Source organism: Bombina bombina, chromosome 6 (assembly GCF_027579735.1).
Source record: "Bombina bombina isolate aBomBom1 chromosome 6, aBomBom1.pri, whole genome shotgun sequence".
Taxonomy (NCBI): Eukaryota; Metazoa; Chordata; class Amphibia; order Anura; family Bombinatoridae; genus Bombina; species Bombina bombina.
In genome coordinates, this window is record NC_069504.1 from 611,686,616 (window position 1) to 611,703,138 (window position 16,523).

Consider the following 16,523-nt stretch of genomic DNA (forward strand, 5'->3'; position numbering starts at 1 on the left):
TATATATATATATATATATATATATATATATATATATATATATATATATATATATATATATAATTATTATTATTATTATTTTGTATTATTATTATTTTACATTTTCATAGTGGTCAATTTCCATTTATCTGTTTGGAGCCATAATTAATAGTTTTTCATGGTGTTAAAGTGTCTTAGAAATCCCCATGGAGAAAGATGAAATATTCTTGTATTTGTAAAGCAGGAAACATTCTTCACTTAACCCTTGGGGTCAGCACATCCCTTGTATACGGAAGAGTTAATTCTTGAAGGCTCTTCCATCAACTTATTCCCTGTGTTTAGGGAAAATCAAAAATTGAATTCAGTGTCAGAAGGCCTTTTGATTAGATTAACCCATTCTGGCCTAGATCGGTGCAAATATTAGAGGAGTATTGAGAAAATATGACTTGAATGATAGACTATGAATCTTAGCTATCTGCATATGCAATTAAATGCAAACTATTAGTTTATTTTAAATGCATACAGGAACATACACACACACACACACACACACACACACACATATATATATATATATATATATATATATATATATAAATAAAATTTATGATTATACTAACAGCTATAATACATTACTTTTATTGAGTTATATTAATGATTTTATATAAAACACATTTTCCAAATAACAGTGTTATATGACTCAGAATAAAGGTGTCATAAAACAGATACTAATCTAATTACACGTGCTAAGTAAACTACCCTACACTGTAACTTTAGTGCAGCAATATATTTGTGTAAACATGACTTTACAATTATATATATATATATATATATATATATATATATATATATATATATATATATATATATATATATATATATATCTGTTACATGTTAACCAAATTATCATTGTAAATGTTTTGTTACACGCTCAGTAAAATTATCTTGACAGTAATTGAAGAAATACCTTAGTTAACAGTGTGAGATTCTCATAGGTAATCCGACTTTTTAACTCTTAATATGATCGACAACCTCTATGAACAGTTTAGAAATTTTGATGTCAGAACTTAAAAAATAAATCAAACGCATGCAATAACGTGATTTTCAATCCGGATAATATACTTTTAAATTTTAGTAACTATATTTTATGAAAATTAAAAAACATAATCATTCATACTATATAATTTGTGCCAGTTTCAATACCCTTCAATTTGTAGGTTGACCATTCAACTTCCAATCTTCTAGATTAATTTCAGATGATTACCTTATACAACTATATTGTCAGTTATAATTTACAAAATGGCTTTAAGAGCTGTACATTCATATTATGTATTTTTATGGGGATATACTTTTTCAAAGTAATGCACGTGTTTTATTAAGACACCATTGAAATAAGAGTATTGTATTTTAAGTGTAATAAATTTGCTGTTTATAAAAGGAACATACATTGTTCTCTTTAACCCATTGGCTGCCTCACAGGAATGCCACGCATTTGCTTTGCAGTGCAAACGGCGCTCCCTGGCAGCCAACGGGTTAAGTGTTTCTAAGTTTGTGTGTATTTCCCCTGCTTCTCGCTATCTGTCTTTGTGCCCTAGGGCCACTAAAAGAATCCTACAGATCTAAGATTGCTTTCAGAGTTTGTCTTCCTCATGATGGATTACCATGTCAATTTAAACGGCATAGGATTAATTTGTTTCAATGATTTCTCTTTAGAATGAATGCCAGTCTTTTTTTTTTATCTCTCTTTACTAGCCTGAAAAACAACAACAAAATTTCCTTCCATATAACACTTTAGGCAGCGGATAATAGTTATAGGCAGGTAGTGTGAATTGTTGCAGCATAGCCTTAAACAGGAACTAGGCAGCACACTTAGTAAAAGTGAATATTATATTGAACCCAGCACCTATTCAATAAAGTCTTGTCTAGTAAGTAATTAGGAGTTGAGTATCTCTGACATATTAGGACTTAATTTGTCTTGGATATTAAATTGCACATTTAAGTATTATACATAAGGATGTCATTTATATTCCTAGTGCATTCACATAATGATATTACAGATGATACCATACAATTCAAAAATGCATATTCTGAATATCAGTCTGTTGTGTTCTGTTATTGCTTTGCTTTGTGCATATCCTTTTAGTAAAAAATATCATCAGGTAATCAATGCAAATATACTGTGTTACAAGAGGGATCTGTTTTATAGTCATCCATATCCCCTTTGCTTTGAACGCAATGAATTGTAGACCTCTCTGGCAGCTAAGGGTTAACAGCACAAACTAAATATTAATATATATATATATTGTTTGGTTTCTATTTTACTAAATGCTAAGGATATGTGAGCTAGAATCAATATTTTTTATCAACATACAACTGCTTATTGGGTTCATTTTATTTATGTTTACATCTTTCAGCATATAAATGCTAAATTAAACATCATTTTTTATTTTCTTCAAATAACTTTTGCAAGAAACAAGGGTGTTGATTTGAAGCCCTCTGTGGGAAATATGAGGACTGCAAATGCATATTACAGATATTCAGAATATCTGTATCCAATAAGAGACTGACAAAATCAGGACCTGAAATGAAGGTGGTTTTTGTCTCTGGGGTGTCATGGCGTTTAGATGCTGGACACAGATGGAGACACCTTTTGAAAAGTGTCTGAAGAAGATTAATAGGACTTGTCAGTGTTGGGAAAACTCTGCTTTGCACTACATTCCTAACAACAGCAGATGAATCACTGATGAAGGCTCCCTTACTCTCCATATCCCTAGCATTAGATATTAAATTAAACACAGCCTTTACTTGCTATACAAAAACCTAACTGAATAAGATAACACTATGGCATTTGATAAATAGAATTTTAGAGAAGTAATCAGAATAGGGTAATACAATTATTGTTGCTTTTGTGCATACAGCTTCTAGATTATTAACTGTCAGGTATTTAACTCAATGCCTACTCAGTTCAGACTCACATCTATCTTCTTTCTCTCTCTATATTCTTTCTCTCTCTCTCTCTCTCTCTCTCTCTCTCTCTCTCTCTCTCTCTCTCTCTCTCTCTCTCTCTCTCTCTTTGTTAATCTGTCTGGTTATCTATCTATCTATCTATCTATCTATCTATCTATCTATCTATCTATCTATCTTCTATCTATCTATCTATCTATCTATCTATCTTCTATCTATCTATCTATCATCTATCTATCTATCTCTTTCTTTCTCTCTGTCTGTCTATCATCTCTCTCTCTCTCTCTCTCTCTCTCTATTTAGTGTAAAGGGATATCAATACATTAATTAATGTGTAAATTTCATGACAGAATAATTTCATTTATTTTTGTTTAAACTTTCAATACAAAATATAGTGTTTGAGGGCTGTTGAAAACAGTTTGTTCAAAGCAAAGTGATTTATTTGCTAGTTTATAAAAGTGACCAATGTCCTCAATATATTGCATGTATGAGAGCAGATTTCAGAGGTGACAAACAATTTATAGGGGCAATATACAATCATAGTATGTATAATTTGCTGGTAAAATTATTACACTTGTTAAAATTAGAGTGATACATAAAACCTGCCAACATACAATGATTCCTTTCATATATCAAATTTGTTTTAATTAACTATTAAATTCCCTCAACGTATACATGAAACAATTGCATTCTTCTGTTTTACATATGTTACCTGATCCTGCAACATGCTACACAGAGATTGCTCAGATCGGAAAATGACTGGCTGACTTTTAAAGAATCTGAAAATTAAGCCACCGGTTTTAATTTGTTTTACAAATATTTGACTGGTTTCAAAGGCCTTTAACATTTAAAAAAATATTTTGAAAAATAATACTGTTTTCAATACCATATTAATATTACATTTAATTCAATTAAATTAGAAATTAAATAAAAAATAATATTAAAGTCTAATCAAATTAAAATATTACATTTAAAATAACCTTTGTTTAATTTATACTTTAATATTTTTACATTTTAAATGGAATTGTATAATTATAATTATTACTACAGTATTGTATTAAATTGTCAGACTGTATCTATAGTCACAGGAGGTGTTTTCATTTTTTATTTTTATTTCATTAGTTTTCCTTTTATGGTACTACTCTAATAATGATTGACACCTGCATTTCTTAAAGGTGTAATAAACAGTATTGGATTGTAATATAAAATGTTCATGTTCAGTTAAAGAACTTTGCATTATAATTTCATTTTTTTTCCATTTAATGTGAAAATTGTTGTTTTTCTAAATTCCACTGAGTATCTATAAGTAATGGATGCTGTCATGTTTAAAAGTAAGTTTTCTTATCTCACTCTGCAGTTGGGGATAGATGTAAAACAAGCTATAAAAGAGAATGTCTAAACAAAGTTCTATGGAACATAAGATTATCTAACAGGGTTTCCACACAGCCTTGTTTGCACAAACTATTTTTTATTCTCTGATTTATATCTGTTCCTAGTTGTTCTCAGAAGATGACAGAGATAAATAGAAAACTAGTTCAATCACGCTGGTCCTATAACTTCATAGAAACTTTGGAGTACTTTATATAAATTAAACCTTTACACATATTTTAAACTAATATAGTTGTAAAAATAATTCTATATATAAGTCCAAGGATAAACTTTGCTTTGAATACATATTTATGTCTATCTTGTATTCACTTTACGATAATGCCAACTGGATTCCCTGACATTTGATGAGTCAGGCTCAAGTCAGTTGCAAGTCTGTATATTCTGACTTGCTAGACTTTTTCTTATGTTTTTTTTCCAAAGCTAACTTAAACCACTACTCACTCTTTAAATAAAATGAGTCTGGTGTCAGGCTGTCCCTTTCTATCTTTTATTTTTGTATAATATAAAAAATAAAATAAAATACTATTATAAAGTGTATTTTTGTATCATATGATAAAATATAAACCTTTTAATCACAGTAAACACGAATAGTTTAGATTTCAATATTTTAGATTTTGCTGTAGAAAATCATTGTCCTGAACTTGGCTTTCTAATCAACAACAATCCAATCTATATAAGACACTGGTGCTTAAATCTGTAAGGCCACCCACCCAAGATAAATCAGCATTACACTAGAACTAGTTAACTATGTATAACCTGTAAGTAACAGGCACTTTTACATTTTATTTGCATGCTTTCACAGAAGTAAATTGTATTTTTTAACATTTCCTATTTTAAGTATGATTGTTCAATATTTTAAGATTGTAATGCATATATACTATATGTGTGTGTGTGTATGTGTGTATATATATATATATATATATATATATATACATATCCTGCATAATTTCTAATATTAATTTGTCCATGAAAATAGATTTTTTGTTTTGTTATGATTTTTAATGAGATTAAACAAAACAATATTTTGCTGCATATTTTTATTTCAGTATTCAATTTATTTGCGTTAAACATTTTTTAAATTACGCTTTTTATGAGTACTATTATAATGTATGCATTGCCTTTATGTACTTAAAAGTAGGTAACACCCCTTTGCGAGATGCACTGTTCTCTGCCTTTAGAGAATTAGGACACATGGTGTTACAGTACTGAAGAGATTTGTTAGGAAATCTCACAAGGCCAGAGATCATCAGGCCATTAACGACTGATGATCTGGCGAAATTATCTAAGAAGTCTCCTCAGTGCTGAAAAGTCCCCCAAACATTTTTCGAAAGGCAGGCTCATATATTATATTTCTCAAAAAATGCACCCAAAGCTTTTGCTTCTATCCATGTATGCAAGCTTTTTTTTTAATTATCAGGACATTAATTCCCCAATCTCCATTTGAGGGGACTTAAAACAGTGCCATATCAAAATGTCTTTACTTTCTCCTCTGCTGAGGCCATTTAGGGACAGATAAAAATATAGAAATGAGCTACTTCAGTGATCAAACAATAACTGTGTAGAACTAATTTACTTATATTATCAAATGTGCTTCATTCTCTTGGTATCTTTTGTTGAAGAAGCAGGAGTGCAGTACTGTGAGCTAGTTAAACACATGCATTGAGCCAATGACAAGAGGCAAACAATAACTGCGTAGAACTAATTTACTTATATTATCAAATGTGCTTCATTCTCTTGGTATCTTTTGTTGAAGAAGCAGGAGTGCAGTACTGTGAGCTAGTTAAACACATGCATTGAGCCAATGACAAGAGGCATACATTTACAGCCACCAATCAGCAGCTAGCTCCCAGGTGTGCATTGCTGCTCCTGAGACTATCTATTATGTTCTTCAAAAAAGGATACCAAGAGATAATAGAAGTAAAATAGAAAGATGCGTGCTCTATCTGAAATATGAAAGTTTAATTTTGACTTTATTGTCCTTTTAAACCTAGGTATAGCAGCCAAATGCGGAAGCAAGATTTTACTAGACAGACCCTAATTTGTTCATAAAGTCCTCTCATAAACTCAGGTGGCAGCCATTTTGTTTTCCTTACTAACAGGTAAACACTCTAATTAAACTAATGTAAACAAAAACAAGAAAACAGGTAAATAAGCATTTTTTACTTTAATGATAATTGAATTGTTTAAGGAGTCATTATAAAAGTAAATAAAAAAATACATAAAATAAACTAATAAAAAGACAATCTACTTTTATCTTCTGATGTGGACATTTTAAGGTGAGCTTCTTGCACATTGTTTCTCATTCCTATTCTATTTAATTTAAGAATTTTAATTCAGGAAATACTTGCTTTAGTCCTTCACGCTACATCTTTACACCCTCCATGGAAATTTAGCCTTTAATTGCTGTACTGTTACAAGAATCAAAACTGATCTAGAGATCAGTGATTCAATGTAGAAACAACACACAAGCTTATTTAAAACAAGTAACTTACTAAAGTCTACATCAGAAGACAATCACCTACACTAAAAATGCTCAGTCATATTTGATAATCATTGTTCAGAAGATAATTCATTTTTCTATATAACTGACCACACTTTATTTTATTAATGCTTTATTAGAAAAGAACATCTTATGTTTTATGTCACTTAAAGGGACAGTAAACACCTTGATATTTTTAAATAAAATATTTTGTTAATCATAATGAAACAACTTGCAACTTTTTATTTTGCCTCCTTTTCATGTAATTTTCATGTAATTTATCTGATAAAATTTAGCAATTTCTACTTTTCAGAACTTGAAATGTCCCCTACTGACTTCTCAAGGTGGATGGAATATAGAACTAAATTTGAAATTTGTCAGAAAAAAAACAAACTACTACTCATGCAATATTACATATCAACCAAGTCTTAAAGTTTTTAAAACAAATGCAATTTTCTTTTTCCAGTAGTAAAACTCCACTCACCATTTAACTTATTTGGAGGAGCCAAGCTGGGTTTTAGTCCAAGGACAAGCCTAGCCACTATTGTAAAGTTAGTATGGAGTACCTTTGTTTGCAGTTGTTATCTGATGAAGCCAATTAGGGACTGATATGCAGCAGAGTTAGCCTTGAGAAGTCAGCAGGAGACATTTTAAGTTCTAAGAAGTAGAAATTGCTCAATTTTATGAGGTAAAGTACATGAAAATGAGCCAAAAAAGAAAATATGTTGCAAACCACTACACCTGTAGAACTTCAGGAATGAAAGTAAGCTTTAGGAAGTCACCAAAATGTTGTGTTTTATAACAGACTTTTTGTTTACAGAAAGCTTCCAAGCCTTTTTTTTAATTATTCAATTATTATTGTTGTTTCAATTGTTTAAAGATGTGTGTGTGTGTGTGTGTGTGGGGGGGGGGGGGGTATCAGACCATGCAAAAAAGTAAGCTATATAATGTAATACAATAATTATTTATTACCTCTACTAAAAGTAATTTGTTTCCAGTGATCCATTTTTCATAAAAATTTCTATACTTAAAGTAATGGTTAGTTTTACCATTTTGAAAACAAATTCTTACATCTATATTACCTCAACTCAATCCAATTTTGAATACATAAAACTTTTATTCCTACCATCTTTGTTTCCCCCCAACCCCCTACATATCCTGTTTCTGTTGTTTTATGACATAGAGAATGGTCCTACCTGCCTTAAACATAGACAGCAATTCACATTTTTTTTTCTTCCTGTGCCATATGGCAAGCAAACAGATTGGCTAAATTGATAAAACATCATGACAAAAAAAAAAGGTAGTTTAACGAAGAGTGGAAGGTGGGGCAGCAGTTTTAATGGGTAAAAAAATGATTAATTTAGCACAATAAAAACTAACGTTAATTAATTAAACTTAAGTGGAGCACAATCAATTGTGCAAAGGTACCCTATCCATATTGCAACCCTGAGTTAATAATATTACACAATCTGGTATTACAAGTCAATAGTAAAAAAGATTTACCAGAGTTTTGTTATTGTGTGCTATACTTTCAATGGATATTGCAGTGTGCTCTATGATCACTCATACTGATGATAAGTGGAGAGTTATTACATAATAGGAATGAAAAATTTAAACCTGAAGAAAAGTGTTAAGGCTGGATATGCATAACAAAACACATGTATAATATCTTTAAATAATGTATTACACACACACACACACACAATAACACACACAATAACACACATACACACACACACATAACACACACATACATATACAGGTAGCCCTCAGTTTATGCCCGGGTTAGGTTCCAGAAGGAATGGTTGTAAATTGAAACCGTTGTAAATTGAAACCCAGTTTATAATGTAAGTCAATGGGAAGTGAGGGAGTTAGGTTATAGGCCCCTCTCAAAATTATCATAAGTAACACCTAATACATTATTGTAAAAGCTTTGAAATGAAGACTTTAAATGCTGAACAGCATTATAAACCTAATAAAATAATCACACAACACAGAATATATAATTAAACTAAGTTAAATGAACAAAAACAATTGATAAACAGCATTATAAACCTAATAAAATAATCACACAACACAGACTTTACTTGAATTTTTCTGCAAACAGTTCTTTCTATGCATTCCAATCTGGACTGATTTATAGACAGGAAGATCTTGTTCCTTTGAAATCTGCTTGATAGCTCAGGTCTGGTTAAACCAATTAATTTCAGCTTGCTTGGCTTGCATATCTTTGCTGCAACACAAGCGGACAGCTCCACCTATTGGCTATTTTAATCAATGCACTGCTTCTCAATGCTTTTCAATAGCAGTCACATGACTGAAAAAAAGGTTGTTATTCTGAAACGGTGCAAATTGAACCGTTGTAAACCGAGGGCCATCTGTATACACACACACACAATGACACACACATACATACACACACACACACACACACACACAGAATAACACACACACACACAATAACACACACACACATACATACACACCCACCCACATACACAAACACATAATAAAACACACACAATAACACACACACATACAAAGACACACAAACACATACATATTAAATGTAAGATTATTTTTATATATATATATATATATATATACATTATATATATACATATATATATATATATATATATATATATATATATATATATATATATATATATATAATAAATGTTTTAACAGTGATTTAAAGGGATATGGTATATCACAAGGTGCCGGACTGTGAAGGTGCTCAAAGGTGTATATGTATATGTGTGTATTTGTATTTGTAGAGATAAATGTGTGTATTTATATACAGTATGTGTGTTCAAACAAACAACACACAAACACATACAGATATATAGCTACACACATACAAATGCACACATATACAAATACATCTTTGAGCCCTTCCCCGTCCAACACTGTCAAATTACTGTTAAAACATAAAAAACCTACTTCCGACATTCAGAAGTTAGTGCACCCTAGGATTTCACTTGAGCACTAACATATTACTTTGAACTTATAATATGAGCAAATATATAAAAGCGCTACTGATTTAACTTGATTGGCGTTACCTCACAATAGTGCTAATATGTTTGTGCTCCACTTGTAATCTAGGCTAGGTTTTCTGATTGGCCATGAAGCATTTGAAAGGTTTCAAAGAACTTAAAAACTTTTTTCAACACCCTTTAAAACTTATTCATTAACCAGAACACATTGGAAACCCAAATACATGAATTAAATTAAAATACAGTAATAGTGTATTTATTTGCAATACCAATATACATTTTAAAATAATAATTTTATTAATATTATTACATACAATACATTCAAACAATTTAAATTTAAATTATTTTGAAATTTAAAAACTAATTTTAAATATTAAATTTTTAATTACTTTAATTTATAATGCTATATTAGTTTTAATAGTCAGAATATATCTACAGCAATTGCAGAGGAGGGTTGTATTTTAATATTATTTTAAATTTATTTTCTAAATTATCCTAATAATGGCTGACTTCTGTATTTGTAAATTATCTTCATCCCAGAGATATGCTATAGCTAGATGCTTAAAGGGACATGAAATAAAAAATGTTTCTATTTATGATTCAGAATGTGCTTCCATTATCAAATTTGATTCATTCTCATGGCATCCTTTGTTGAAGAAGCAGAGAAGCACTACTGGGAGCTAGCTGGTGGCATTGGGTGAGCTAATAACATGAGGAATATATGTGCAGCTACCAATCAACAGCTCCCAAGTCTACTTTTCAACAAAGGATATCAACAAAACAAATTAGATAATAGAAGTAAATAGGAAGTTGTTTAAAATCACATGCTCTATATGAATCGTGAAAAAAAAGGTTATATGTCCCTTTAAGTTCTAATTATTGCAACATGATAATGCTTATGAGAATAAAGATAAATTGGTTTCAAGTTTGCAAGGTTGAATTGATTTAAATTACTGAATTGCTAAAATTGGAAGTCAACAGTTTTTTTTTTTTTTTCAGGACATCATTAGGGTATATTCATAAGAAGCAGGGATCCATTCTGCTTTTACCCATTGGTGTTTTTTTTTCTTTAACAAGCCCTCTGAAGTCACATTTTTGTGCCATTTCACAGGATTTTTTACACACCTACACAGAAAAAAAATATTTGAGGCGTATGAAAAAGTAAAACATGATGACTAAGCAATTCAATACTTGCAAACACATGATTTGTTTCATTAAAGGGACAGTCTAGTTCAAAAGAAACTTTGTTTAAAATTACACGCCCTATCTGAATAATGAAAGTTTCTTTTGAACTAGACTGTCCCTTTAATGAAACAAATCATGTGTTTGTAAGTATTGAATTGCCTAGTCATCATGTTTTACTTTTTCATACGCCTCAAATATTTTGTTTCTCTGTAGGTGTGTGAAAAATTACACAATTTTAAAATTTACATCTATCACCCCAATTTTGCTTTGTTCTCTTGGTATTCTTAGTTAAAAGCTAAACCTAGGAGGTACATATGCTAATTTCTAAACCATTGAAAGCCGCCTCTCATCTCAGGGCATTTTGACAGTTTTTCACCACTAGAGGGTGTTAGTTTGTGTGTTTCATATAGATAACACTGTGCTCACACACGTAGAGTTCCTAGGAGCCAGCACTGATTGGCTAAAATGCAAGTCTGTAAAAAGCACTGAGATAAGGGGGCAGTCTGCAGAGGCTTAGATACAAGGTAATTGCAGAGTTAAAAAGTGTATTAATAAAAATGTGTTGGTTATGCAAAACTAGGGAATAGGTAATAAAGTGATTATCTATCTTAAAAAACACTAAATATTCTGGTGTAGACTGTCCCTTTAACCTATAATATAAATTTATGAGTTCAATCAATATTTTTCATAATATTTGTGTTAATTTTTAATTTACATTTTTAAAATATGTTAACACGTAAAAGACCATTAAACACTGTAATATTTCCTAATTAAAAGACAGTTGAGTAGACGTTTTTTTCTGGTAAAAGTTAATTCTCTCTTGCACATGCTCAGTAGGAGATGGTGCCTCATAGTGTGTATATAAAAAGAGTCTGCACATTTTGATGATGGAAGTAAATTAGAAAGTATTTCTTATTTTACTTAATGCAAGGTTGGCTGTATTTCTTCAAATGTGCAGATATATTTTTAGTAACAGCTAAAAACTATAAAATTGTTTACTCACACTACTAGAGGGAACATTGTGTGTAAAATACAGTGCATGGGTACTTCTTTTCGTCACACACAAGAAGGTAAAAAGACTACATGGAAGGTACAAGGAATTAGTAAACTAATCCAAATATTAGTGATTAGCAATGGGCACATAGATATGACTTATTTTTTATCATATTCCCTCATTTGTGTGCTATATTTATGTATTAAAAAAATGTATACCCATCTGTTAGGGGTTTGTTTTAAAAAAAAAAGTTTAAGAAGCTCTGGACTAAAGGATGATCTGTTATTCATAGCATTAAAAGTTATTTTAAAGGGACAGTCTACTCCTGAATTTTTATTGTTTAAAAAGATAGATAACCCCTTTATTATCCATAACCAATATAGTTATATTAACACACTTTTTACCTTTATGATTACCTTGTATCTAAGCCTCTGCAGACTGCCCCCTTATCTTAATTCTTTTGATGGACTTGCATTTTAGCCAATCAATGCTGACTCATAAATAACTCCACTATAATGAGCACAATGATATCTACATGGCACACACGAACTAGCACTGTCTAGCTTTGAAAAACTTTCAACATGCACTGAGATAATAGGCAGCCTTCAAGGGCTTAGAAATTTGCATATGAGCCTACCTAGGTTTAGTTTTCAACAAAGAATTCCAAGAGTACAAAGCAAATTTCATGATAAAAGCAAATTGGAAATTGTTTAAAATTGCATGCCCTTTCCCTTTAAGTTTTATATTTATTATATATAGTAAAGATAAATAGAGTTGGGGAAAAATATAAATGTGATTTGAGATATATATATATTTTTTTTAATGAAAATAGGAAATGACAGTTTATTTGCTTGTGAAAAAAACATGAGTAAATATGTAAAATTGTGCCAAAATCCAAAGTATGCCGAGATTGCTTTTCCTGTGTGTAAAACAGTTGAATTAGAGTTATCCAAAATCACGTGAAATGCTTTGTAGAATACCCTTGGCAAGGGGTCATACAACAAAGTGTTTTGCAGTGGAAAGTCATCAGAAACAAACACTGCATACCATGTAAAAGTGAGTAAAAGTGTGATTCATATGGATTTAAATGGTCTAGAATTTAAAAATATTAAAGGGACAGTCTAGTCAAAATTAAAATTTCTTGATTCAGATAGGGCATGCAATTTTAAACTTTCCAAATAACATTTGTCATCAAATTTGCTTTGTTCTTTTGGTATTCTTTGTTGAAAGCTACACCTAGGTAGGCTCATATGCTAATTTTAAGCTTATATTGATTTAGTGTTTTGATGCAATTTTTAAAGTAAATTATTCATTATATATACTGTATATATATATTTTTAAAATGTTTCTATTCCTCAGTGGAAATTTACACATATATAGTACATCATGTTTTTCATGAAGATTTTTTTTTAAACATTCTAAAAAATATTTAGCATGAAGCCAGGAAATCTGGTATTACAATCAATGGTAAAAATAAATTACCATTGAATGATTAGCGCAGCTGATATTTGTTTTGTGCGCCCTATACTTTCAAAAGATAGCGTGACTAAATATCACTTATTTTACAAGTTGTGAGGTATGTTTTGGAGTGTGAGTGTAACACATAGAAGCGCAATTTTTTTAGAGCGACTTGAGAATTGAAGTAAAGTGTTATGGTAAACATATTAAAGTTTCTCACACACACACACATATATATAATCTTCCTCTATACAGTGTCTGTTATTTTGCCAATCATAATATTTTCTTTTTTTTGTCCATTCTGGGATATGGCTTTTTCTGTGCAACTTTGCCTAAAATGCCTAGAAGGCCATCACCCAGGAGTCACCTCTTCACTGTTGACGTTGAGAATGGTATTTTGCGGGTACTATTTAATGAAGCTGCCAGTTGAGGACCTGTGAGGCGTCTGTTTCTCAAACTAGACAACACTCTAATTGTCCTCTTGCTCAGTTGTGCACCCAGGGCTCCCACTCCTCTTTCTATTCTGATTAGAGACAGTTTGCGCTGTTCTGTGAAAGTAGTAGTACACAGCATTGTATGCAAGTACACCTCACTGACGAGGCCCAATGTAGGCCAAAACAATCATCTGGGGTTGCTGTGTTCCTTGTTAAGAGAGGAATTGCCTGGTATTTCAGTGCTGGACTGACCGTAATAGGCGGGATCAGACTGATATACTACAGGAAAGTTTTACTCTGTTAAAAGCATTACTGGGCTAAAAAGAAACTGCACCCAGGTGGTAAATCACCATAGAACAGGCTAACAATATTATTGAACTAGTTGTTCGTTCCTGTAAGTGCACTTCTCTCTGTGTGTATTTATTCTCCCTAAGGGAAAAAAAGAGGCAACAAGACACATACTCCTTGCTCAGTGTGCTTAGAGGAATATGGCTACACCTCACGGATGAGGCCCAATGAAGGCCGAAACGATCGTCTGGGGTTGCTGTGTTCCTTGTTCAGAGAGAAATTGTCTTGTATTTCGGCGCTGGACTGTAATAGGCAGAATCAGACTGATATACTACAGGAAAGTTCTACTCTGTGAAAAGCATTACTGGGCTAAAAGAAGCTGCACCCAGGTGGTAAATCACCATAGAACAGGCTAACGATTTTATTGAGCTAGTTGTTCATTCTTGTGAGTGTGCTTCTCTCTGTACATATTAATTTCTCAGAACAAGAACAGACTGATGATTTTCCGAAGAAAGTTTTTTGTTTCTGGCCTTCTTGAGCCTGTAATTGAACCTACTGATGCTCCAGATACTCAACTAGTCTAATGAAGGCCAGTTTATTGCTTCTTTAATCAGCACAACAGTATTCATCTGTGCTAACATAATTGCAAAAGGGTTTTCTAATGATCAATTAGCCTTTTTAAATGATAAACTTAGATTAGCAAACACAATGTGTCACTGGAACACCGGACAGATGGTTGCTGATAATGGACCTTTGTACGCATATGTAGATATTACACAAAAATCAGCTGTTTCCTGTTACAATAGTAATTTACAATATTAAAGGGACATAAAACAGGTTGAGATCTATGCATCTCCTAAAAGGGCTAATTAATTAAAAATAGTTTGCATAAAAAAAATGTTTAAAAATTGCTGGCAAGTATTTTAAAATAATTTTCAAAAATAAGCAAAATGAATTACATAGCTAAGCTGCCTGGAGCAGCCAACTCCACCCCTCTTATCAGTGTTTAGGCACAGACATTGTATTTCAACTGAGTTCACAGCTTCTAGGCATGCTCCACCATATAATCTCTATGCATTTTTGTATTCTACCAAAAGCAACCATATGTATAGGTACAGCCATAAAAGGAATTGTGTGGGGGGAGTTAGAGCTTTACAATTCAGAAACTAAAAAGAAAGAGTTAATGGTGAGGCACTGCAGTATAAATTTGAAGGTAAAGTAATTAAAGTACATATTATTATATTTTGTCTCTATTCCAACTTGTTTTATGTCCCTTTAAATGGATAGGGAAGTCAAAATGAAACCTGCATGATTCAGACAGACTATGTAATTTTAAGACATTTTTAAATTCACTTCTATTTTTAAATGTGCTTCATTCTTTTTTTTTTTTTTTAAAGAAACTTTTTTTATTGAGGACATATTTTTAACATACAACCTTTCTCAAATAAGGATATAAACAGTATCAATATTCAGCAAATCATGAAAGGTACATTTATATGTGCAGGGTTCTGTAAATGCAGACAACAAATGAGAATGTAAACTTCTCCCTGTGAGGAAGTCCTCGTTTTTACAGAGGTCACCTTTGGTATATACAATGAACTTTCAGGGGTATACAATCATATATCATCATTCTACAAAGGTGTTATCCTTAGGACAACAAATCAGTCAATGGAAGTGATCAAATAGTGTAATTTTAGTTATTATGTTACATCACAGACTCCTATTATTATGGGGGGCCCTCTGGCCCCTCTCCGCCTGCTATCTGCTAGTTAGGACGCTGGGCTACTATCTTAGCTTCTAGGAAGGTGTAGGGGTAGGAGGCAAGTAAGGGGGCTAGGGGTTGAAGTGGCTGGAGGGGATGCTTTCCTATTCATCTTCCTATTCCTGAGTATTTAGGTGGGGGTTAGGCGAGTCAGCATGGATTCCCAGGGTTCCCAAATTAAGCAGTAATTGTTCAGCTGCCCTCGTTCCCTAGCAACGTAATTTTCCATATTTTTAATATAGTTCACACCCTCTAATATACTCTGTAGCCTGGGAGGTTGGCTCTTTTTCCAATTCCTAGCTACAAGCAATTTAGCAGAGATAAGGATATATATCAGAAGATTTTGCTTGGTTTTGCGGAGTTTGTCTACACCTAGATGCAATATGGCCAGAGCTGGGCTCAAGGTTGGTGTTAGCTCCAATTCTTTACAGATCTTTTCTACTTTCTGCCAATAAGTCGTCAATTTAGCACAGGTCCACCAAACATGGATGGGGCATCCCGGCTCTCCACACTCTCTCCAGCACAGCTGTGAATGTTCAGGAAAACGTTTCTGTAGTTTTGTGGGCACTAAGTGCCATCTGGTGATTGCTTT

At 31.9% G+C, this 16,523-nt stretch overlaps 1 long non-coding RNA gene across 5 annotated transcripts in view; it reads left to right on the top strand.

The window, feature by feature from the left end:
* The window catches only part of LOC128663339 (uncharacterized), a 158,484-nt gene that overhangs the window by 5,552 nt on the left and 136,409 nt on the right, over positions 1–16,523 (top strand). Inside the window, exon 1 of one of the 5 annotated variants that reach the window (XR_008402849.1) lies at positions 6,319–6,431. The exons of the other annotated variants lie outside the window; for them this stretch is intronic. This is a non-coding gene — a long non-coding RNA (uncharacterized LOC128663339). Of the gene's footprint in view, positions 1–6,318; positions 6,432–16,523 lie in introns of those variants that run through there. 5 annotated transcript variants of the gene reach the window in all.